Source organism: Puma concolor, chromosome A1 (assembly GCF_028749965.1).
Source record: "Puma concolor isolate L17-30 chromosome A1, mPumCon1.1.hap2, whole genome shotgun sequence".
Classification (NCBI taxonomy): domain Eukaryota; kingdom Metazoa; phylum Chordata; class Mammalia; order Carnivora; family Felidae; genus Puma; species Puma concolor.
In genome coordinates, this window is record NC_141667.1 from 72,619,636 (window position 1) to 72,645,936 (window position 26,301).

Here is a 26,301-nt window from a genome sequence, read left to right on the forward strand (position 1 = left end):
CAGAAAACCACAGGGAGTGTGAAAATAAGCAGTATATGAGGGCCGAGCCACTGCCCATTCGGGGTCATGCAGACTCTTAGGAAACTCTCTGAATTATAGGTAGCATTTGTTCTTAAAGCAAATGGATTTTCAAACCCCGCACAGAGTTTTTGCAGGGCGATGGTGGACATGGGGAAAGCTAGGGCAGCCAGGGAGCTAATGTGGACAGGAGGTGAGCAGTGAGGAAGCAAGAGTGGTGAGGGATCAGCCCCCATCCGAAGCCGCATTGAGACTGGATTGATTTGCTGGGACAAGAGCGGCATGTTCAACTGACACAAATATCCCAATCACTGGCACCGTTGCATCAGCACGTGGTTTCAGAACATCTCTTCTTAAAATGGAATGTTTTTCAGCTCTCTAGAGGCTTTGCAAGATCTGAAAAGATTTTGCTTCTGTTTGCTGGCTGCTACACATGCCACTTTTTACATCTTTACCTAGATGGAAAGCACTGTAACCTGCTGCTTTGCACGTTCAAACAAGCCTGCTTGGAGAGATGACTGCAGGAACAGCTGGCTTCCTCAGGAGCTGATGTGCACTGCCCCGATGTTACCTAAACAGCCGTCACTTACTTTTTTCCTTCCTTCAGTGCTTAAGCAAGTTTCAGCATGTTAGAAAAGAAGTATGTGGGAAATGGCCTAGAGCACTGGGATAAAAATATCTGTCACACCCTAGTTAGGGGAGGTTAAATTAACTTGAGGTTGTAAATATGGACACCTTCTGTTAGGAGCTGAACCACACACTCAGCACCCGAGAGCTCTTACTCAGCCCTTCTCATGCAGAATATAGAAGTGAAGCTGTTCACGGGGTTCCCAATATTTTTTTCATCTAAGGGTTCGAAATTAAAATGACAGTTAATATGTCTACTGTATATTATGCCTACCCAAACTAACACAGTGTTAGTCACACAGTAGCAGAGTACGGAGCATTTCTAGTCTGTGGATTGCGTCTCTACAGGAAGTCCTCAAAATCAGAAGTTGGGCTGTACCCAGTCAGGGCACTACTGCATTAAAGTTGTTCTGAACATATGCTAATGCTAACTGGACCAAAGTGTTAGTTTTACAGATCATTGTGATGCTTGTGAAAAAGAGTGATTCACACCGAGTAAAGTGGAGAGCAGTATCTATTAAGAGCTTTACTAGTAAAGAAACAGAGGCATTTTGGGTGTCTTTTATTACAAGCCTGTGTGTTTGTCCTAGCAGAGAGATGGAATCACGATAGATTAAAGACAGAGAGTGAAGAACTTTCCATCCTATTCTGATACAGTATTTTAAATAATTTATTTGATAAAAGCAATGCCTGCTTCTGATATATATGTATAGGATGACTGATCTCCTCTCGGTTAAAGACTTTCAAGGAAAATGCTGGTCTGTTTTGAACACCACATATTCATGAGTTCCCCGTGTGGTTGGTTAGTAAATCCTTATCCCACAAAGAATTTTAAAAATGTACCAGCTTAAGGAGGTCAGAGGCTAAGGCATGGAGGTGTTTAATGCACATTTTTTTTCTATCTCACTAATAGACTGTTGACATGGGTCTTTTGTGAATTCCCTGGTTGACTAAATATGTTCATGATCTGAATGAGGGGAGGAGCAGAGACTGCTCAGATTTCAGGATATAAGGTTTTGTTTAATTTCAGTCAGTCAGTTGTTGATGGCAAGTACACCAGATGAAATGCATCCTCAGAATGAGCTCCGAGATCTTCGGTTCCGTGTGTATAAATCATCTTGCCTGCCACAACACCACATCCTACAAACCCTGTTGACACTGACAGGGACCAGATGTGTAAAGCCGTGGCAAAGACATTTGGTTTGGACATCAGCTAAGTGACAGTTACATTCAGAAGCACCAGTTGAGGGGTTGAGATTTTGTCGAGTCCATCAGGTAGATGGAAATCTGCATTTAATGTTATCACATGTCTTTAAACACTTAACTAAGGATAAAACCACCCCTGACCATAGAATTGAGCTTAAAATAACCTTGTTTTAGCTCTTCAGACTTAAATGTTTCTTGCTCGCTCACTCGCTCGCTCGCTCCCTCGCTCGCTCGCTCCCTCCCTCTAGTTTTCTCACACGGTCTCATTTTTGTAGCCACAATGTGAAGAGAGTTTAAAAAGTAAAACATACATTTATAAAACAGGTGTAAAGTATTTTTTCCTGGAATGTTTTCTGCCTTATTCTATCCCTGCCCATCTTTGAGGATACTGAACATGATAAATTTGTGAGCAAATAAAGATATACATAATACATTTTATATTCTTATTCTAACACAACAACCTTAAATTTACTATGGGTACTAAAAATGCTAGTATTTCCATGTTACAAAATTTCCCTAAATTTTTACTTTTAAGAGTGTAATAACTTCTGGAAGTTTTCTGTTTCTAAAGCTTGAGGTTTAAAAATTTCTAACTATTGTAAGAACAATAGTTGATGTAGATTACCGTTCTAAGTACAGAATTCTTTGCACAAAGGTAATGAGAGGCTGAAGTCATTTTAATGTAAAATTGAAAGAAGCAGAAGATCACAAAGTAGGCTCCGCATGATGAAGTGGTTTTAATGTAGCATTTTGGGTGATTACATGTTTATTCTTCATCTTATTTAAAAAATATATAGCTATATTTGTATACATTTTATCGATATGTAGATAAAATAAGTAGAAGCTGTTAAGGAAAAGGTTTTATTTATCTTAAAACAATTTCTCATTGAGTGTAGCATAAACTCTCTCAAAATAACTACTCAAAAGGGGGTTATGGAATCGCATGACTTCAGTTTTCAATCTTCAGAATTTCAGTGGCAAAATAGGAATACAGTTTTACTTTTAGAAAGCCTGAATATTGGCATTTGCTTTAGTTTCTATAAAAGTATTTGCAAAGTGACAGAAGGAAAATGTTTGCACTAATTATGAAGGGAATTATTGCTTTTGTTCATATTGGAACCCCTTTAATGTTTGAAGAGTGGGTTAATGGTGGTGCGTCTTCATTCAGCTATGCCTCCATCACACACACACACACACACACACACACACACACACACCCCTCAGTTGGCATTTTTGCCTACAGTCTGTTGAGAGCTGATTATAGTTCTAATCAAAACTGTCACAATCAGGAGAGACAATTAGCCAGCTTAGACCTCTGCTGATTTTGCATGTGGCCCTTAGCATCCGATGGCCTTGAGGACCCTTGAATCATATCAACAAGTTTTCACTAATACCTGCTCAGCTCCACCTGCAGCTGCTGGGGTCTGCCTTTCATCTCTGGATTTGCTTGAGTTTGTTAGTTCCTGTTTATTTTAAATTGAGACCACAAGGTATTGAAATTTTCAAAAGTGGAAACTTGGCAGCCCTCATTGCTAAGGCCATTTTTAAATCCCCTAGTCAATAGCTCCAAAAGTCATGAAATCAATTACCTATAAATAGATTTCCATTTGTTTCTGTACTTATGCACTTGTGGAGCACAATTTATAGAGTTTGTATCCTATGTAAAATGCATGTCGATGCAGTACGGGAGACAGAATCCCATGTATTAATAGGCCTAGAATATTTTAAGGCTTACTTAAATCAGAATGACATAAAACACATTTGGCAATATTACATTTAGATTTTGTTTTCAAGGGAAACAAATTTTGTTCTGAATAGATTTATTTGTTATATTAGTCTGGTCATTGTCTGATTTTACCAGATGCTAGAAACTTTTTTTTTTTTTTTTAATATCTTTGTACTATTTTTTTTTTATTTTTTTTTTCAACGTTTTTTATTTATTTTTGGGACAGAGAGAGACAGAGCATGAACAGGGGAGGGGCAGAGAGAGAGGGAGACACAGAATCGGAAACAGGCTCCAGGCTCCAAGCCATCAGCCCAGAGCCCGACGCGGGGCTCAAACCCACGGACCGCGAGATCGTGACCTGGCTGAAGTCGGCGCTTAACCGACTGCGCCACCCAGGCGCCCCTAGAAACTTTTTAATCAAAAAAGCAATGTCTTTTTTCTCTTTTTAAAGACTTTTTAAAGTAATCTCTACACCCAGTGTGGGGCTTGAATTTATAACCCTGAGATTGAGTTGCGTGCTCTACCAACTGAGCCCACGAGGTGCCCCCCAAAAAGCAATGCCTTTTAGACACTCCTTTAATATCTACTATGTCTAAATAGCCTTCATATCTTTCAAATTTTTTTTCCAACGTTTTTTTATTTATTTTTGGGATAGAGAGAGACAGAGCATGAACGGGGGAGGGGCAGAGAGAGAGGGAGACACAGAATCGGAAACAGGCTCCAGGCTCCGAGCCATCAGCCCAGAGCCCGACGCGGGGCTCGAACCCACGGACCGCAAGATCGTGACCTGGCTGAAGTCGGACGCTTAACCGACTGCGCCACCCAGGCGCCCCAGCCTTCATATCTTTCTAATTGAGCGTTATTCCAGTTTTAGACCTCAAGTCTAGAACATAACTATGCTCCAGGATTTTGTAGTCAAATATATGCCATTCATTTCAATATCCAGTTTAAATGGTATATTATCATTTAGAAGTGTCTTCAGAATGAAGCTAGAAAATCAAATAGAGATTTTTTTTTTAACATTGTGAGACTTGCTACTTTTATATAAGGATAAAATGTTCGTATAAATTTTTTAAAAAGAATAAAGGAAAATCAGATAAGCATTCTTTTGTGGTTGTTTGAAAGATTAAGGTATTTTACTAAAATATTAATTTTATGTCTTTGAGTTAGGTCTTTGTGTGTATTCATATCTCAGTGTTCATGAGTTAGCCCATATAAATGCACTATAATTCTTATATTTAGCTAATGGCTCTAATAGGGAAGATCAATTAGAAAATGATTCTTTAAGCGTTTAATACATAAGAGACTATCATTTGTTTTATATAAAGATTTTTCTTTCATCATAGTTCTGATCATTAAATGAAAATGAGGGTTCAAAAATTGAAGCAATTTTTATAAGCACATGTCACCTTCGTGATTCTGACATTTCTTAAGCGGGTCTGGGCATGGGTAATTTATATGATTTCTCTATGCATATATTTATTCACTCATTTAAGCTTTCATTCTCAATAGTGAAATTTAAATAAGTGAAGTCATTAATTCATCTTCATTCTTTCTATATAAATAAATCTACAAATATATGTAATCAATATGTGTTTATATTTGTAGATTTATTTATGTAGAAAGAATGTATACTATATATATACACTATATGTACTATTATATGCTACTACATACTATATAATATGATTCTCATATATTTCTTCTCCACCTCCAAAACTGTAAAGCAGTTGATTTCTCCGAGTGTATTTTTAAGGTTTCTTTTTCTTTACATGTCACAAAATTAAAAATACTTGTTGGCTTTACTTGTGATTCATTTTTGCCGTTTATAGCTTGAACAATCTTGCATGTTTTTTTGCTATACACATATGCAGAGACAGCTAATACAAACCAAAGTAGCTGATTTATCCAGTTGCTCTATGGGCAATTAAACCAGGAGTATTATCTCAGCAGGAATAAGTGGGCAAATTACACATGTGAAGTAAATGGGTCTTTGACGCTTGAGCACATAGGTATTACTGTACAAGAGGCTACGTTAAGATTCCTGTAGAGATCAATGGGGGTTTATTGATGAACACCAGAGAATAGAGAAGTGATGTCATAAACTTTTAATAGTCTAATAAACTATATTTAAGGTTTTCCATCTTGGTGAGTTCTATAGCTTTTATGCAATAGAATAGTGTGATCCTCTACACATTGTGAAGAGAGCTCTCTGACTTCCCAGGGGATTAACCCTAAGGGATCAAATGCCAAGGCCACGCCACTCTCGGTTTCCTGCAGTTGTCTAAAGAAAATGAAAAGCCAGATTACCTTTGTTCTCTTTAAAAAAAGTAACAAATGAGAAAGCATTGTGGCCTTTTAAATATTACTTATGAGTTGCGACATATCAGCAAAACGCTCTTATCCTGGTTGGTTTGAGTGGTCTCTGGTTGACCTCTGCAAAAGTATATAATTTTAGAATTCTAAACACCCCCAGTGTGTCTTACAAAACAGAGTCCAGTTCATGTGAAATAATGAATACTTTGTTGGAGGATTTAGTAGATGAACCACATACATTCAGTGCCCCGGTGTTCACCCTTCGCCCTCTAATTGCTCAGTGTTTCATGCTTTTATCATTTATAAGCAAATTTAAGGGGCAAAAGTAGAAAAAAATTTGAGTTACTGAGGAATACCTTCGGGCATTAGGCTGTCATGAATGTTATGGATGAATTACAGCTTTGAACATGCTTAAAGCCATCAGGAGGAGAAACTATTTAGTCAGCAAAACTAGTTTAGGAAGATGAGGAGCAGGAGAGTGGCAGAAGGCAGTTCACAATTGAAGACCTGTGACTTAATTTACATCAAGTCACAATTAAGCTGATAGCACAGGTTTTCCAGGAAGTCAAGATGTCACTGTCATCCAGAGAAGCCAAGAACTTTGCCTTTGGAATCCTAAACCCAAATATACAGAGGTCCCAAGGTGCTTAAAAAAAAATTTGTTTCAGTGAATCAGAATGACCAAAAAACCCACATTTTTTTGTCTGGCATATCCCATTGTCTCCCTTAGAACCCCCCTCCTTCCTCCTAATTCTAAACTTGAGGCATATAAAGTATTTCAAGACTTTCTGTCGTAGGTAATCCAAATTTATTGCCAAAAATAACAGATCATTTGAAAGGACATGATTTGCCTCACCTCTGGGACCCGCAGGCCTATCTACCATGCATAACAACAAAACATTTATGTCAGCATATCCTTCATCAGAGAACCAAAAGGGAAAGTTAGAAAAATAAAAGAAATGACCTCCATCTGCTTAACATATTGTCAACAGTTTTGGAGAGAGACAAAATCTTAAATTACCCCTGCACTTAAGGCACCTAATTACCTTCCAAAAGACTTTGGAAGAGAGGAAGTTTTATCTGTCCAGAGAGGGTAATACAGATGGTTTTTTTTCTCTCGTTTTTAGTAGGAGGGAACAGGTGTAAAACAATTTTGATTAAGTGCACGTTATATATTTATATCCCTGTAACGGGGATGTTGGAAGCCAGAGAGCTCCTCAAGGACTTCAGGTGTTATGAGATTCCATGAAACCGTTTCAGAAGATACTCGGTGGGGGGGATTTCTCAACAGTGACCTCACTGATTTTTCTCATCATTTTGCCTGTTATTTCCTGTTGTGTGGCTTAGGCCCTTGGTAGGGTTGAAAGCAGGTGTGGGGGGTAAATGATCATGTGATAAACTGTACCTATAGCTTCTCTTGTAGCTTTTCATCAATGGTGACGTTTCTGTCAGTTGCCACCACCTAAAAGATCTCTGGTTCTGCCACTTTCTGTGTGGGAAGAGTGGAATCCTTTTCATGATTTTGGTCATATTTTTGCCCTTGGCAGCTTTCCACATCACATGCTAGATCCTCATCGTCATGACCTCCTCGTGTCCCCTGGGTGCTAGGTGTTGTACCAGCTTCGAGTGTGTGGTTAGAGCTGCTCCTCACCCCGCTGAAATGGGTGTAATGAATGGGATCTGGAGTGGAATTGGGTGTTGTCTTAGTGTTCTACCAAGTCTTAGCATTCAATATCTGAACTAATTGAAACACCAAATCTGTATCACCTGTCCTGCGTGATCCCTGTGCTGAACTGAAAGAGCATTGTAGAACCTTGAGGACATCTAGTATTCCATTTATTTATTTTAAAAAGTGAGCTACAAAGAGATTAAGTAACCTGACCAATTCACACCACATTTAAAGCAAAGACTATATTGCAACCCAGATCTCTTAACTTCACATTCATTGTTCTTTCAGCTGCTCTACTTGAACTTGTAACACATTTGGTCATACTCATGCATTGCAAAAACAGTGAACAAATGTTAGCGATTTCTTTTAAACCTCTTCTGATGTTTCTGCCTGTTGCTTTTCTTTTGTTCCTGACCTTTTTTTAAAATCCCACAAATGCTCTACTTCAGGCTCTTCGTGTCTAGGCAATCATCAGAAACTGAAGTGAAGAGCTTGCATCTGACTTTTCTTGTTTTCACAACACAGAGTACTTTGCAGGGAGTAGGGTCTCTGCAGATAGTTGCTGACTGGCTGGAGAAGAGAAGGTACCGTTGTCAGTCGCGGGAAGTAAGGAGTCCTCTGCGGCCGCCTGAGATGTCTGTGTGTAAATGTTGGCTTGGTCTGTTGCGGTGGAGTCCTTGGGATCTTCCTCCCCGAGACTTTCTCCCCACGCATTCTGTCTCCTCCAGGGCTAAGAGAACCGTCATTTAAAAATACAAACCCACTCATGTTCTGCACCTTCTTAAAACTCTTCTTTGGTTCTCAATTGCCTGCCCAACTCTTTTCTCCAAATAAAGTTTTCGTTTCCCTTGGCAGCCTCATTTGCCCTTTCAACAAACTCTTTGTTTTCAAACCTTCTGGGGTTTTTGCCCTTCACTCTTTCCTCGAAAGCCTACTCTCTCCCCGTCTCTTGGGATAATTCTGTTCATCTTCCAAGACCTGGCTCCCCATGAGGTCTTCCTGAACTCTTCGAAAGTCTGTTCCTATTCCCTATTTTCCACAGTATTTGGTCCACATTTCTCTTCTGACATTGATCATGTTTTATTGCACTGATTTGTTTGTGAGCCTGCCTCCCCCTCTAGATTGTCAGTTTTTGTAGGTCGGGACTATGTCTTGGTTCATTTTTGTTCCTCCATCTTCAAGTACAATGCCTGAGTTACAGGAAGCCATCAATGCACTGAATGAATTAATTAACGAAGAGAGGCAGGGCATAAATATGTGAAAAGTCAATCAAATTAAGAAAGAATGGAAGGTCAATCTAATATCATATTGCTCAAGTGAAGTGTAATTTTAAAGTTTAAGTTAAAATAGACGTTCTTGTAGAGAAATGTCGTTTATTCTAATGCATTGTGATGACAATCGGTAGAGCTGATCTCCGCGGAACTGGGAAGCTCAAGTATTTCTCCAGTATTTCACCCTGTACCCCTGTCATTCTGTCTGGTGTCTGCTTCCTGAACCCTCTTCTCCAGACCCTGCAGACCACTTCCTCTTTCTCATCAAAATTTACCCACCATATGCCTTAGTCTCTCGAGGATCTTAACTCTGCAAGGTGACAGGTATTAATGAGTCAGAAAAATGAAAATACGTTCATGCATTAGCTGGCAAGTATGATTTCTCTTCTAGGCAAAATAACACTTTACACATACTTAAGAACTGAAATTCACTTTTGAGAGGACATTTCTGTTTAAAGATGGCTTTTGTGTCCTAGAAATCATACTACAATGGCAACTGCCCATCTCTTCTCAGTGTATTTATATATCCAACATACTTACAAAGGGCACCTGAGTTGTCTTTGGGGCTGCATAGGCAGTCTCTCCAAAGAGTCAGCATGTTCTCATCCCCCATTTCTATAAACTTATTATTTGTTTTAACATTTATTCAGTTTTGAGAGATAGAAACAGAGTGTGAGCAGGGTAGGGTGACAGAGAGAGAGGGAGACACAGAATCCGAAGCAGCCTCCAGGCTCTGAGCTGTCAGCACAGCCTGGCATGGGGCTCAAACCCACAAACCGTGAGATCATAACCTGAGCTGAAGTCTGAAGCTTAACCGACTGAGCCACCCAGGCACTCCTCTATAAACTTTTTGAAAATCACTGTTCATTACTTTGTAAACAAAACTTTGTTATAATTACACTTTACCTACTCGAGGTGTTGCAATGATTATCACAATTTTTTTTTTAATTTTTTTTTCAACGTTTATTTATTTTTGGGACAGAGACAGAGCATGAACGGGGGAGGGGCAGAGAGAGAGGGAGACACAGAATCGGAAACAGGCTCCAGGCTCTGAGCGGTCAGCCCAGAGCCCGACGTGGGGCTCGAACTCACGGACCGCGAGATCGTGACCTGGCTGACGTCGGACGCTTAACCGACTGCGCCACCCAGGCGCCCCACAATTTTTATTTCTAGACGTCTTTGAGATTCTTCAGATATTTTTCAAAGTAGTAAAATTCTTTGTCTTTGGTCAAAAAATATTCTTAGTTATGTAACTAATATAATTGTACATATTCCTCTTCCCTATACTATTTGTCAAGCACTGTCCAAGCATGTTCCATTCAATCCTTGTTTACTCATATAATTCATTCATGTAATCCTAAATAATGTCCAAAGAGTTACTATTCAGATGTTACAAATGAGGAAACTGAGGCATGGAAAGGTAAAGTAACTTGCCAAGGTTACACAGTTAGTAGAAACAGATCCCAGATTTGAAACCAGGCAGGTGGCTCTCAATCCTTTTCTCTTGACCTCTTTCCTGTGCTGGCTGCCACACCAATAAGATAGTAGTTTCCTCTCAGTTATCAGGTGGATGCCTGCAAAGTCTGGGAAATGAAGATAAAGTTGAAATATCTTTAATCAACTCTGATTTCCTTGATAACCACCAGACATTAGCAAACTTTACAAACCATATGTGCTGAAAAAGCCAGGTGCCACGAGGAGGATTAGAAATGAAATTTTCTTTCCACTCTGATTTCCACTTTTTATTAGTGACACCTCCCAAGTGGTTCAGAGAATGCCTATTAGTGTTTCTGGACATCTTGTACGATTTGCAACCATCCTTAGAGAGGTCTAGGTGGCTGAACTCCACACCTGCCAGGTGTCCCTCTGCCCCTGTCGAACATCCCTGCCTGAGCAATTCTAGAATGCTCAATAAGCTGAGAAGTCTCCCTGTTCATAGACTCAACATCTTGTGATTTCTCCATTGTCACATCCATGGTGTCGGTAATTGTCCCGGAGGAGGACGACAGCAGCTTCTCACTGGGCTTTCGCATATCCCCTCTTCCTTTTTGGACATCGGTAAATCAGCGAAGTGAAAACAGGAAGAGATAGTTATAAATCCTTCAATAGAGCACATGTGTGCTTTGCACACGGTGGATTAAAATACTCTTTGGGTTTTAAGAATCATCTCTCATAATGGCAACGTTTGTACTCTTTTGTCTTATCAAAAGCTTTTGGATGACTTTATATTTAAACAAGTGATTTTATCCTTAGTCCCGAAACTCAGATTAGATTTGTTTATTTGAACCCATAAACATAAGGCATTTAGACTAATAAATATTGAAAAATATGTGGGTTTTTTTTTGCCCCCTCCAGAATGAAGCACTCAATAAAAGCCCTTTTTGAGACTGGGAGCAAATAAATAGCAAACCACGTCTGAAAAATCATTCCTCTGGGGATTTAGCCCTTTTGCTAGTTTTCACAGGAAAGGCTATTCTACTTCGAAGCCTGACTGTCTTACACGAGTGGATACAGAAAAGGAGAGCCATTCCTGCCCTGCGTACAGCAGCTGTGCTTGCTTAAGGTTTTATAATCTGTAGTCTCAAATTGCGCTTCTATTTTAACTTCAGCGTGCCTACAGTAGCACAGGATGCTTTTCAAATGTTCAGACATGACTCCTTAAAATTGAAAAGAGAAGTTCCAGTGAGTATTCTCATCTTCTCAGAGACTCTCCCTCTGATGTGATAACGTGAAGTACTTTTTCGTGGCACCCATAATTTCCACTTACACTGTTTAGCTTATGCAAACTTTTAAATAGGGCTGTAGATGTAAGAGCATATGAAGATATGTACAGATTTTGTGTGGCTTTGCATTATTGTTTAGTCAGTGAGGATTCTAATGGAGTGCCGGGGATGAGACAACAAGAATCTAATCAATAGTCACAAAAAGCAAATGAACTTGCATAAATTAGCACTCTAATAGGAAAAGATAAATGCATGTACTTTTCCATCTTTCAAGCAATACACGTTATTGAAAGAGGTCTAACAGATACTGCCTTGATTTATTTTTACCTTTTTTTCAAGGGTGCTGGAACTAGAAAATGCAAGTAAATTGAGCATTCAAGGTGGCTGCTGGGAACCACTGAAATCAGATCAGTGTATCAAATACAGTATGTAGAATTCAGCATGTTATGTCCACATGGATGACATTGTCATTATTGTTGCTCATAACAGTATAAATAACAAAGCTCTCCAGAGGAAGGTTTGTTCCGTGACCAGGGTTTGTCTTGGAGAAAGCAGTCTCTGATCCTGACATTCAGGCCTTTTCAGTGTACTCCACTGTACATTTACGCCATATCCACTAAGCAAACGGCAGGAAGTGTTTGTCAGATGTAGAGTGGCTGGGTGCCGAGGACCTGGGCAGGCACAGATCAGCCGCCACTGTAGCATCATACAGTAACTTCATTAAGCATCACCAGCGGCGGTCAAGGAATTCTCAGGGAGTGAGATCAGCAGCGTGCTTTCTCATTACACCAATGCTACTCTGTTGGGGGTGGGGTGGGGTGGGGTGGGGTGTGCTGGCTCGGGCACAAATGTCAGAGGGTAGCGAGTGTCTGGCACTACAGCTTCTAGCCACAGTAAATAATTAGTAACATCCAAGAACTTTCTCTACCACTTCTCTCTGTTCCTTCCAACTCTTGGTTTACTGTTTTCTGTCTTGGGAAAGGAACTGGGTATACAAGGGGCTGCCAAGTAACCTTCACTGCCTTGGCTAAAAGGCAGAAATGTCCGTCATGGCTTTGCTGTCTCACTCGGGCAGCTTCAGGCCGGCACAGCAACCTGATCGTTTGTGTTCCTGGCTGAAGAAGAAATACCCTACTGGCTTCATAATGGCGCTTCTCAAAGAGCTCACCTATAGATGGGGAGAAATCTGCACTCCAGGGAAAATTGGATATCCTCTTTCGTGATATTAGGGAATACTCTGGTTTGAAGTAGGCACTTTTTAAGATATGTGTAAAATTCACAATGTTACCTTTTTTTTTTTTTTTTTTTTAAGCACCTAGAGAACTTTCGCTCTTTGGGAAGTCTTCTAGAAATTCTATTTTAGGGGAAATCCCATCTGTATTGTTGGAAAAGAAAGAAGAATTAATTTGTCAGTGTTGTTTTGATCTCAATCCAGAAAGCCAAAAAGAGTTTAAAAAAAAAAAAAATGTCTGTTGAGTATCGGCATTTCTTATCTTTTTCTTTGCATATTTTAAAAATAGGTCTTTCCTTAGCTCTCTTCCATTATGGTTAACTGTAATCAGTACTTTATGGTTATATCATATAGCTTTGTTTCATTAGGGCAATGAAAATGGTATTGAACAATAGCAATATAATGTGGGGAAACAGTTTGTAATTCGGTTGGAAATTGCTAATGCCGTAGACAGTCCCTAATACAATCAGCTTGACTTCCCTAGGAAAACTTGAGCTAAATTTCCTCTATTTTTCTTTTAAATCTTCTTATAAAGTGGGGGTGAGGAAGATTCTCTGATCAACACTGGAAAGCTAGGTCCCCCTGCGTAGAGAATTTCTTTATGCATTGAATTTTGAATGACATCTACAGGTCCTGGGAAGAGCTACTATTTAAGACTCAAACTTTCCCTGGAGATTTTTTTAAAAGAGACTAGATAATTAACAGTCCTGAAAGGAAACAGCTGGAAGAGATGGTGCCTCAAAGTCCCTTCCACTGGTGTCTCTCTCTATCGTTTTGATGCAGAAGCAGTGTTCCTGTGAAATTATTATCAAGTATTATGTACCAAGGGAAAACTAGAGGCCATCTCTTTACAAGCCTATGTCATGCATGCTGTGTGATTCAGGAATTTATAATCACTGTAGGTTAAGACTGGTCCACAGTAGTGGTGTCTAGGAGTACAAAAGTAAATAACCTGGTGTTTGTAAGGAGTGGTAAGTTAGGATTTTCTCTCTCTTGACTCTAGTAACTGTATCATGGTTGTTGTTGAGTCAAAACCCATTATAGAAAGTTTTATGTGAGAAGAATTCTTAGATTCAATAGCACACATAAATATTTAGCTGCAAATACAATGCTGAGAATTCCACTTTTAATTCCACGAGTGCTTGGGCACGCTGGCTTACACTATGCCATTTAGCAAAAAAGGAGCAATGTGTTTAAACTTGAGATTCCCTATAAATTTTTCTAGTCATTAGAACCGATAGAGCTTCCTCTTAGGTGATATAAATTTTTAAATATCTTAATTGTCTAACAGAGAATAGCAATATTTCATATTTCCAGACATGTCCAAACATCTCTGACGTCTTTAGAGAGATCAATTATATCTCGAAGCCACCACCTTGATTTAAAAAATAAACAAAAAACATTTTATACTCTACCAGGAAGTGCTACTGTGCATATGTGAATTTATAATTTATTCCTTCAGCTTTTATCCTAGAAACTTGTATTCAAACTAAAAAAAAAAAAAAAAGGGTTAAAAGAAGCCTTTCCCATGATTCCTAATTTCCAGTTAATTTCCTGTAGTGGCTTAGAATACTTGGTAACTTCTTAGGATTCCAAACCCCGTGGAGGTGTGTGTAAGCCTCAGGTCATGTCCCAGTCACGTGGTCAACGCAGTGCCAGCGCAGCTTTATTGCCGCGCAAGCAAAAGGAGAAGGCGTTTCTGCAACCTGGACACTATCCTTCCTTCCGCCAGCCTTGCATATGGGGGCTGCTTAAGGGCGGGGTTCACAGCGCCAAGGCTTGCCTCCTTGACCAGTGTGTATCACGTGTTTCCTTCTCTACTTGTGTTTGTAAAACCATAGTAACGAGCACTTTCAGTGACCAAGACTTAGGCTTTTCATTTAATGACTGGGATTCCTAAAACATCCTTGGGTGGGTCTTAGCTGTGATGAGTCTCTTCTCAGCTACAGAGTGTTCTGAGACAGAAAATCTGGAGTATGTCAACACGAATTCCTGGTTTGCCTACATCTTTGCTTCCCACAGATAGGGTTGAAAACTATGCTGTGTGTTTGTGGAATGGGGGGAAAAAGTGTCTTTTAGAATACAAAATGGGCTAAGACTTTGAGTATCTGGCATACACTGAGTAGGTACCTATATATTGAATTAAAACATCAATAATCAATAAATGAAACTGTCCTGTTTTGTAAATAAAGTGATCAGTGAGCTATAATGCCATTTCTAGATCCAGATTCGATGCTGAGTCTCAGGCTCACTTAACACCCCTCTGTGTTTCATACGAGGTTTGCTGTTTTCCTGACTAGCTCATCCACACTGAGTTTGTAACTTAACAGCAACTTGCATTCTCGCTCTCTCTTTTGGACTTGAACAGTGTGAAGGGCAATAAAATGTTAATGTGCATGTCAAAGAAACTTCGGGATCTAGGACTGCACTACCCAGCACTGAAGAAAGCCAGTTGTGACCCTGTCCTCTCAAGGCTCATGATGCTGAGTTGTCACCCAGCATGAAGTGCCCGTTATCACCCTCTTAGTTCATCATCTTTGTGTCTTGGCATTAACCATCCCTCTGAAACCTCACAGTCCCTGCAAGCGGCTGATTCAGAGCTTGTAGCAGGACCAAACATTCTGAAAGTTCAAGAGGAGGGTCATGTGCATTGGCTTTGAACTGTAGTTCTCTTCCAAGGTAGACATTTTAAAAGGGAGCTTATTAAAATGAAAGGGGAAGGGGAAAGGCAACAACTCTATTCTCTGCCACGGAGATAGACAAGCATTTAAGTAGGTAGAGAGATTATGGCACTTGAGAATCCCCTAAAGTGCTTAGATTTATTTCTCAGAAATAAATGGTGAATTGTTTATTTCTTTCTCCCCTTTATGTTTCCTTGGGATAGAGCAATTAGTTTCTTATTTTTTATGATTGCATTATTCTTGCATATATCTTTCTGTGGTCCAGGCTATAAAAGTAAATAGAGGATCCAGCTGTATGAATGAATATCCTTTTAATGAGTGTGGGAGGAAATAATAATACTAAGTAGTGCAAAACCATTTTTATGTGATGAACCGAAGTACCTTTGTTCCTAGGCTCCCCAGTCTTAAGCCACAGGCCACCAGTAAATGTGTGCATAAAATGACAGTTTTATGTATTCTGGTGTTAACAAAGGTACCTCGTGGTTGGTGTTGTCCCCAGAATGCACTTAACAGGATTTTTGAAAGGCGGTGGCATATTCTGTTTTAATTTCCAGGGTCGAGGAAGGGTAAAATAGAGTCTGTGACTTTTCTGTAACACCCTTCATTCTATCTTTGGGTGAAAGCCTTGCTGAAACAGTGAGATAACACAGTTGCTGGGTGATAATACAGTCGTTTTCATGGTGCCGTGAGTTAATTTCAGAGGTGAAACTATCCTTGCTTAGGAAAATGAGGTGCCTTCTCCCCTCAGACCAGCCATTTGCTTGGAACAGCAAATGGATATTGAGTGTCTCCTGTGTGCAGGGTACCGTGGGGGGCTGCCGGCATTGGCTCCCTTCCCCCCCTCCCCTCCCCGACGCCCTTCCTTCCCAGCCATTGTTACCTTGTTCTTCATCAGTGTTTTGGGTTTTTTTTTGTTGTAATTCAGTACCATCCCACCCCAAACCCTTCCGTTAATTAAACTTTAAACTACCTGTATAAGTTTGCTCAGGCTGCCATGACAGAATACCAGAAACTTGTTGACTTGAACAACAGAAATTTATTCTCGTGGTTCTGGAGGCTGGAATCCCAGGTCGAGGCCCAGCAGGCCAGTTTCTGGTAAGAGCACTGTTCATAGCTTGCAGAGGCAGGGGTCAGGGGGCACTCATTTTAGAAGGACGCTAATCCTGTTGGGTCAAGGCCCCACCCTTATGGCCTCATTTAACCTCGATTGCCTCCATAACGGCCCTATCTCCAAACACAGGCTCACGTCAGAGGTTGCAACTTCAACATATGAATCAGGGTAGGGCACCCAATGGGGGGAAAAAAATCCTAAAATTGAGGAGCATACCATGGCTTGAACTTTGTACCAGTTACTGAACTTTTAACCTGACACCCTGCACCTCCTCCACCTAGCAGTGGCACATGTGAACTCATTCCGATGATCGCAGGGGAGAGCTGGGAAGTCCCAGGATAAAGCCAAATGAAGAATCTCAGGTCCCATTTGCCTTCCCACCTGCCAACAGGGACCTGGAGTATTTAGTAGAGGGATGAAAGAACAGATTACTAACTCCCAGAAAAGCCCAAGATAATGGATTGGTCCTAGTCTTCCCTGACAAGGATTTGAGTCACTATTTGGCAGCTTTGAGGTGACTCTGGTCAGTTCCTGAGAAAGCTGCTTTCCTTTCCTGACCCTGGCTTGAGTGGCAGAGACCAGACGTTCTGGTAGGAGGGGCACCGTCTGTACCCCCCATGACTCCTGCTAACTGGAGCAAACCCTGGGCACATCCCAGCCCCGTCTAGGCCTGACCTGAGCAGAAGGGAGCCTCAGAAGCAACAGACCCTCTGGACTGCTAGCTGGTGGTTGCTGGGACACAGCTCAGAGCAGAACAGTGGTTGGCGGAGGCTGAAAGGGAGCCTTGGATGTTGCTGCCAATGTGATAGGCGGTTGCAGGATTTTGTGAAGCAGTCTGATGAACCCTCTCAAATAGAGGCACCTAATGCTGCTCAGCTGTGTAATTGGGATGGAAATGGGCCAATGAGAGGCGACAGTTTGTGCTTAACCTTTTGGGAGTCTTGTTCCAGGAGACTGTGTGTGGGGGGAAAAAAGAAGCATTACAAATAATAAGCTTCTCCGCCTGATTTGTAATGAATTAGTAATAAATGGCCTAGCGCTCTACAAAAGTCTGACGATTACAGAGCAGCTAAGTGCACGGGACCACATCTTATTTTGATCAGCTGTAGCATAGCAAAGACATGTAATTATCATAATCTAACAATTAGCCTGGCATCACTTTCCAGTGTTTAATTACCCCGATAAATGGTAATTGAATAGAGGACTTAATGACAAGAGAGAAACTTTCATTCTGCCTTAGGTGCTTAAGTTGTCTACTCGGCTGGGCATAATTTTCTAGCATTGCTTGAACCGCGGTCCTGATTATAATTTTCCTTTTTGCAGCCGGCCATTATTTTGTTTTCTGATCTTGACCCTTGCGTATAATATTACGTAGCTCTTCTCAGAACTTAGTACTGGGACCCAGGACACAGAAGGAGAGTACGGGGCACTTTACCCAGTTCTGTTCTTAAGCATTGCCTGAAATATCCTTCAGATACAGTTTCCTTCTTTGGACATGTGTCAAGTCACTGCCATGTGCAAACACTGTGCTATGTGCTGGGGGTACAGAGATGATGAAACACCAGCACTATCTCCAAGGAGCTCTCTCTCTAAAAAAAGGTCTGTATAAAAATACAGTAATGATCATTATTTCTGTTACAGCGATTTGCTCTCAGCATGGACCCAGTTGCCTTCTAAATCTATGTATTGAGCTTGAGTGACTGCACAACCTTTCATGACCATGCCCACCACCTCACCTCTAATGGCTCACCTCCAGATCTCTATTCTCTTACCTTAGGTTCTTCTCTGGTTCCAGATTGGTATCCACTTGCTCACAGGGTTATCACCAACCAAATGAAAGTAACTGCTTCTCCCATGCCAATTTGCATAGGACCAGCAACAATGTTTGCTTTGCATCCTAAAGCTTTATATGAAACACTGTTATTATTAGTGTTTTGCCCTAGTATTACCAAATATATGCCTCCTCTTGCAGTGTGCAGATCAAGCATAGAAGAAGGTGTTATTTCCTTTCTTTCTTACTGGCTTGTTTTTTGTTTGTCTAACAGTAAGTTTATAAGAGAGATTAATTCCTTGCCACAGAGGTCTTGGGTCCCCCACCCAGAATTTTTGAAAAGTCAGGGCCAGATTTCAGACTTTGATGGTAAAATGTCCCGTAAGTTATGATCAAGACAGAAGACAAATATTTATTTCACTGTTGCATATCGGGACTTAAGAACCACTAAACCGTTATTTGAATTGGTTAACAGAAATGACATTTATTATAGCTCTTTGGTTATTGTTAATTAGTGTTAATTACTCTTAAAACTGGGAGTAGCCTGAAATTCCACTGGGTAACTCCATCCCCATAAGATACAAAGGGGCTACCTGTATGTAAGCAGTTTGGCAGGTGGCTTATTTGTTTGATTGACTCCTGCATCCCCTGAACAGAATCAGTTTGTTTAATCCTGTTCTCCTAGGACAGCGTCTGGATAACCTGTTCACTGATTTCCTGCATCTGCTTTTGGACCCGTGTTTATGTGGCAGGTGCTCTGTTCTGTGCGCCTGACATGATGTAAAACTCTGGATAACTTAGGGCACGAAGGGCAGCTTTGTCAGGAAGCCCCAGACCAGCAGGAGTCGAGAAAGAGCCTGTTTTGCTTTGTGGAAGTGACCTCTGTTAGGACATAATCTGTGATTCTTTATTTTATTTTACTCCCTTGTGGAAAGCCATTTTAGTGATCTGCAGTGTGTTGGGTGTGTGGGGCTCTGCCTGGTTAATTCTTTGGCTGACTTAGCCTGTTGATGTTGACACATTCTTACTCCATGCGCGAGGCCGCTCTGGGGGCTTAGAAGCAATTAGACTGTCACCCAAAGCTCCCAGTCCCTTCCTGAAGGCAAGTCTTGTTTAGGCTCTGCCAATTTAATGCTTTGTTTCCTTTGGAGCTCCTCAGTCAAGCTAATAAAACAAACTCCAAATGAGTTAAAACACTGGAAGAGAGAAGATTTTGTGGGCCTTGTACTTGAAACAGGTGTTACTCTTGGGAGATACCAATTGTAAAAAGTCATTCAGACTGATGTGACTTGTAGCAGAAAAGCAACAAACAAAAGCTAGTTGAGGTTTTGTGAAATTTTTAAACCGCGCCCACGTACACACGTGGAAAGAAAAAAGGTGACAGGTTACTGTACTAAAGCACTAATGAATTCCAAATATCTGGCCACGCAAATTACATCTTATTCCCATCACCAGCAGTTACTGAATTCAAGGCAAAGCTCTTATGCTGCAGAATTTATAATTACCAAAACATGCATGCATAAGAACTTTATTGGAATTGATATTAATGGATAGATAGAACACCAGCGCCGAGTTCTAACTATTTTGTCAGTTATCTTGTGCTCCGTTGGATACAAGTGTATGTGTTATGGCATACAGTGCTTTAACTGCAAAAATAAGTAAGAAACGTTTCTGAAATTCATCCTTGAATATTTTTTAGCCTGTAAATCTCCACTTCTCTGGGAATTTTAGTTGGGATTGGTATGTTCTAGAGCCTGGAAGAGTGGATTCGACTGCCTGAAATGTGTTTTGGTCATCAAACCTCATTCATACTTGCTTCATTGAGCCTTAGCAGCTGGCCTGGTAGTGGTGAAACTGTGCAGGACTCCGTCTCAGAGCCAAAAATGAAGGTCAGTTACCAATGCATGTGGATGACAGACATGTTTCAGCCCGTGAGAGAAAGAAGACATTAAAAACCAGCAAAACAAATCTTGCTTCAGCCCCCAGGTGCTATTATTCATCTACCCTAAGTTTGATTTGCTGTTTGTATTTCATGCTCTAACCTCTGCAGGAAAACAAAACAAAACAAAAAGAGCATCTTCAGACTCAGGATATGAAAGCCATAAGGCTTGCATTCTGTGCTGAGAGAATAACAGAAGGAGACAAGGAGAGACATGTTTGCGACAGAGACTGCCATCCTGCCCATCTCCTCGCGAAACGTGTTTATAAACCAAACCCCATGTCTGTCGAGGGCCCATTAGGACTTCCAGGACAAATGAGAAATTCTTCTGGTTAAGAAGAGACATCTTACTCTGAAATTAGCCTTTAAATCAATAAGAGTAGAGTCAAAAGACCGTGCTGCCAAGATATATTCACTCTAGATTTAGTTCAAAATTTGGGAGGAACCCTAAGCTGATAAATTTCCTTAATCTTTAACCATAAATCATATCCTTCTTTTACATTTCAATTTCAGAATGTAATACATTAAGTTGCCTTGTAATTAAAGAAGTGACATTGTAGTTCTGTTCAAATAGGAACATTAAGACAATCACCCCTTTGACAGATTAAAATGCATTTAAAATGTAATAATCAACTATCCAGTTCATGAGAAATAACATTTTCATTACTGAATACTTTAAAACACTACATGAAAGGGGGATAAAAGTGTCTCACAGCTTCCTAACCTCTAATAACTACTCTGTCTCCCTTCAGAAATGCTGTTTCTATATTTATGGAGTGAAGAAACTTCACTCAGGAGCTGTGCTTGATAAAATACCTCAGTACATATTTCCCTGGAAGCAGGCTCTCTGCTGTGCCAGCAACATATGCTAAAGGCCAATTTAGAATGTTTTAAATATGCACCATACCCTTCCTTTTCCAGTTACTAAAATGAAATGCATCTTGGCTTTAGCAGATGAGGAAGGAGGGAGAGGAGGCACACCGCAGGGGAAAGGGGCTAAAGAGGAGCTCAAAGAAGGATGGTTACCGTGCTGCTCCTTTGCAGCCCGAAACCCGGGGCGCTGCCCACGTGCCCTTCACGGTTAGCCCTCCCAGCTGTCAGTATCCACAGTACACGAGCATGTGGGGCAGAGGAGGACGTAAGGTCAATGGCATGAGGAACCATCCACTGAGAAAGAAAGCTAGGGCACATCTACTTACCAGAGTGGAGAGGAACCAAGGACCGCGTCACAATAAGTGGAGGCCTTCCATTTGAAGTTGGTAAAGGACCAGAGTATTCAAGTACTAGATGGCGCTTCTTTCAGTCTGCAGATGAATTCTTTGGTTAGAACGAGGGAAGTCTTCATGGTTCTTGCTGACTCTGGTCAGGAAGCAATGTTTGGTCCCTGTCTGGGGACAAAGCTGGGGCACTGTTGATAACTTAAATGAAAAGGCAAATTGTTGACTGTTCCTTATCTGTGTCTTTATTTCGTTTGAGTCCAAGTCATGAATCACTCTCTGTAGACGAGTTAAATAAGGAGAGGGATATTAACAATAGTGTTAAAGGTATAATCAAAACTACGGTTAGCTGTGGCATGTCATCAGGTAAACACTGAAGATAAACACTGAAGACAAACTAAGACACACATGTCTGCAAATAGACCTTCTAGTTGAAATCCCAACTTCAGTTGTTACTTTTGCTATCAGTAGCTGTGAAATGTGCTTTTTATATCCAACCTTTCAGGCAGCTTCTGGGACATCAAGACCTACCATAAAATGCATAATTCATGTTTAGTAATTGAGTTGATAAAAAAAGAACTAGTTGCCATACTGAATTTTCCTTCTTTTAATTAACTAGGATGACCCTTTCATTATATATCTATATATATATGTGTATATATATACATATATATATATATATATATACACACACATATGTGTATATATATATATATATATATACACATATATATGACACTGATTCTTAACCAGCCTACTGTCCAATTTTGGCAAATGTATATAATGTATTCTTGCTACAACAGGGTATATATATATTGTATGTTAAGTGGAACACTGGCCCTGTAGCAGTGCAACTCAGTGGAGAACAAGGACTGTCTTTCTATGCATACAAGATGTTTCCTGGCATTTGAGACTTTTGTATTATGAGAACACAGGGCAGTAATCATATTACTCAAACGCAGTCACTTTTCTAAGTGTGGTACCGGTGCATGCTTTTACATTGTAAGCCACTGTGATAATTTAGTAGAGATTGTATTGTAATTATTGCTGGCTTGTTGGTGTGGAGCCAGAAATTCTTACGCTTCATAATATGCAATGATTTCAGAGAGGAAGAGCACCACAGATAGAGTGGATGGAATTAAAGAGAAGGAATAAAGGGGAGACCTTTACAAGAAAATTTCCAAGAAATTTACCAGTGCGTTTAAAGTGGCGGCCGTGCCGCCCATGACATTTGTAAATATTGTCATGTGGAATCATTCTTCCTAGGTTTGAATTTGCTCTTTTAATAGGAACTAAAGTTCATGAAAGCTGTTTCCTGATGGGGGGGAAAAAAGATGCCTTTATGTCAGCAGCTACTGAGCTTAATAGCACTTTCTTCTGTGAAAGAACAGACTGGTATACACGGGTCAGGAGCTAACCCTGCGATCTGAGATGTATTCTGGATGCTGACACACCCTTCAGTTTAGGAGTTTGGGACCAATGGAGTGGGGAGGGAGCAGGGCCAGCACAGCTTGCAGCAGACTTCCCTAGAAGATCAATGTAAACATAAGGGAACCCAATGGCACCAAAACCCTTAAAAGGGCTCCTTCAGGTCAGGGGAATTACAACAACTGGTAAAACTTGGGAACATTGCATTTAGCAGGAAAGAGAATTTACTTCAGGGCCAGATAAGATATGGGTTGAAATCCTAACTCTGCTGCTTATTTCCTGTGGGGGGGAAAAATGAACTAAGAGGATAACAATCTGAGTGTCATTTCCTCATTGTTCAAATAAAGCTAATTATAACTACCTAATAAGGATTTCATATGACAACACATGTAAAGCCATAACACAGCATATCCTGGATGCAGCAAGTGTTTGTTGCATCAGTGAATGAAGGGAATGAAGGAGAGAACTGAAACCCCATCAAGAATTAGAACTGCCTTTCTGGGGGAATAAAGGGTTGACCTAAGAACTTGACTTGAGCAATTTACTCTCTCTGGAAGTAGAATAATAAAGAACTTCAGTTCTGAGTGAGGTCTCAATGCTTGGGCTTGACTTCTGCCTCCACGTTTTACTAGTTGGGTGACATTGAGCACATTGCTTAACTTCTCAGTCTCAGTATCCTCATTTTTAAGCGGGAGTACCAATAGTATAGTGTTCTTTAGGATTTAAGATGGAGATTAAATCGAGATAATGAATATAACATAATAAACAATTGTATTAGCCATACGTATGTGCCTTTTCACAGTAAGGCCCAAAAAGAATGGTCCAGTACTACTTTGTAGCCAAAGAGCATGATTTGGGGTAATATCTATCCCTATATAACCCTAAACTTTTCTTTGGATCGTACTTGGGTATATTATAGAAATGCCTTTTATGAGTTTTTGTTTATTGATGTTTTTATATTTATATTGTCCATTTGGGGGGAAATTACATTATTAAACTAATTTATACAAATTGAAGATGTGAAACAGAAGCATAAGTTGATTCTATGGTGACTCATCATCTTTGTCATGTGGATAGAGGGGTAGAACTACTAACCGCTGGAGTGATCACATACTCAAAATAGGCTCCACAGTGATTCATTGAACACCCCACACAGAGTATAATGTCATCAGAAAGGGAAAAGGTCAACCCAGTATAAAATGTGTCTTCAATCTCATGGATTGTTTTATTGAAACTTAAGCAGCATTAACAGGGAGAAAAGTTGGAAAAGGGAAAGTAAACTCAGGGCATCAAAAAAATCAGACAATTTGTAGAATAAAGCAATAAACAAATGAGTCTGGACAGTGGCAGTTTTAATTTTTTTTTCCCTACACTTTTAAGCAGTGTCAGGTGCTAGTACAAGCTCAAATGAGTGACACTTAGGGAAAGGAAAAACTTCCCCCTTGAATGTCTTTAAAATCTATAATAATAATATAATAATATAAAGTGCATCTGGGCATTGCCTCCTGCTGCATTTCTTGCCTGGCTCTCAGCCAGAACTGTCAGGCTACTTTGAGTGCTGATGATTCATATCCCAGCACCCTTTTATCTGAACGTTGCAGTGTCTTCTCTTTGTACTTTGGCAGTGATGTTACCTTGATGTTCAGAAATCTTTTAAAAGCAACACAGGCTTTCCTTGCATCTTGACAAATCATCGTCTGCCAGTAATGAAGAAAGAGTAAACCTAGTTCCGTGATCATTGTAAATATAAAGAAATAAATACTTCCAAGTGGGTTTTTTTTTAAATGTTTATGCATTTTGAGACCCTCTAACAGAAAAAGTGATCTGATCATCTTTCCTTATTCTCCTCGTATAAATCAGCATGCTGCTTTTCAAAAGCATTGATCAAATGGAAGTTTCTGTGGATCATTTGATATGTGAGGACAGAATGTAGGATTTTTATATTATTTTTAAAAAGGGACACGGGGATTATCGTTGGTGTTGTCGTATACATTTACTGATGTTGCTTAAGAGTTAGTATTGTGTTAGTTATCGATTTTAATATGCTTTAATATATCCTGATAATAGTGCTGCACATTCACATGGTGCTTTTTAGATGTTTCATCATCGGAGACTTGAAGCAGTTGTGTGAGGTTAGCAAGGCAGATTCTCATTATTGTTCCAGTTCACATATGAGGAAACTGAGGGTCAGACGGTTTATGACTCCCCCACCCTACCAGCAGCAATCCAGTCCTTAAATTGAGGTTACTCACTAAAATGAGTAGTGTCCACTTTGATCACGTTGCATTTTAGAAAGGAATCTCAACTTCTGCAATGAATGTGTAGTATCCAGAGTGAAGGTGGTGGTATATCTCCTGGGCTGAATGCTGGTCAAAACAGCCTGTCGGAGGTGTCTGTTGTGTTTGGGGGCTACATTTTAAGGGGACACTGGGAAACTAGAGAGCATAAGGAGAGTTGAGAATCTAGAATGTGAGGAGCCTGGGAACAGAAATAACCAAACAAGTCAGGATTTTCACGTAGTGAGAAAGGAAGATACAGAGACCTAGTTGACACGTCCAAATGTTTTACGGAGTGCCTGGTAGAAGAGGAATTAGATTTGTTCTTGGCGATGTCAGGCAGTGGGAGTAGGATCACTGGATAGAAATTACACAGAAGCAAATTGATGCTCCGTATACGAGGACACTGGCTAAAATGTAGGCGTGTCCAGAAATGGAGTAGACCAGCTCACTGACATGTTTACACTGAGACCATCTGACTTGAAGACTACATGGCTTGATGGGTGCTTGTCTTTCAGCTTGTCTTTCAGCAGTAACATAGTTTTATGATGAATCTTCTAAGGCCTCAGAGAATTTCCTCACTAGCTAAAAACAGAGGGGTTTTGTAGACTTTTCTGTGCTGACTTTAGAAAGCAGTATACGTAACAATTCCTGTTTCACACATCATTAGTTCCTGAGAAATCTCTTCATCCAATCGGGAAAGACATATTAGTTAACACAAATGCTCAAAATTTTTGTAAGGTAAGAGTTGAAACAGACAGTGCAGTGTGTAAGGTGAGGTGCGTGTGTGTGTTATTTTAACTATTTCAGGATGGAAGTGGTCCTGGGTTTGCTGTGTTCATCTGTGTCGTCAGTCCAGCCCTAGGACACAACCTATAAAGTTAAAAGAAATGGAGGGGAAGGGGAGGAGGATGATTTGATTTAGCTGGTTTTCATTTTCTTAATATAGAAAGGGAGGGGGCATCAAAAGAGATCAGCTGAAATGAGTTTGTGACATAAGCAGATTCACTAATGGAAACAGCTGATTAGGACCTGAAGTCACCATTCCTGGTCGAGCTCACTCACTCACTGCTTTGACATTATGCCTTAGA

At 40.3% G+C, this 26,301-nt stretch overlaps 1 protein-coding gene across 2 annotated transcripts in view; it reads left to right on the forward strand.

Moving 5' to 3' along the window:
* EFNA5 (ephrin A5) overlaps nt 1–26,301 on the forward strand; it is a 275,997-nt gene that overhangs the window by 200,180 nt on the left and 49,516 nt on the right. The gene's annotated exons all lie outside the window — the stretch shown is intronic.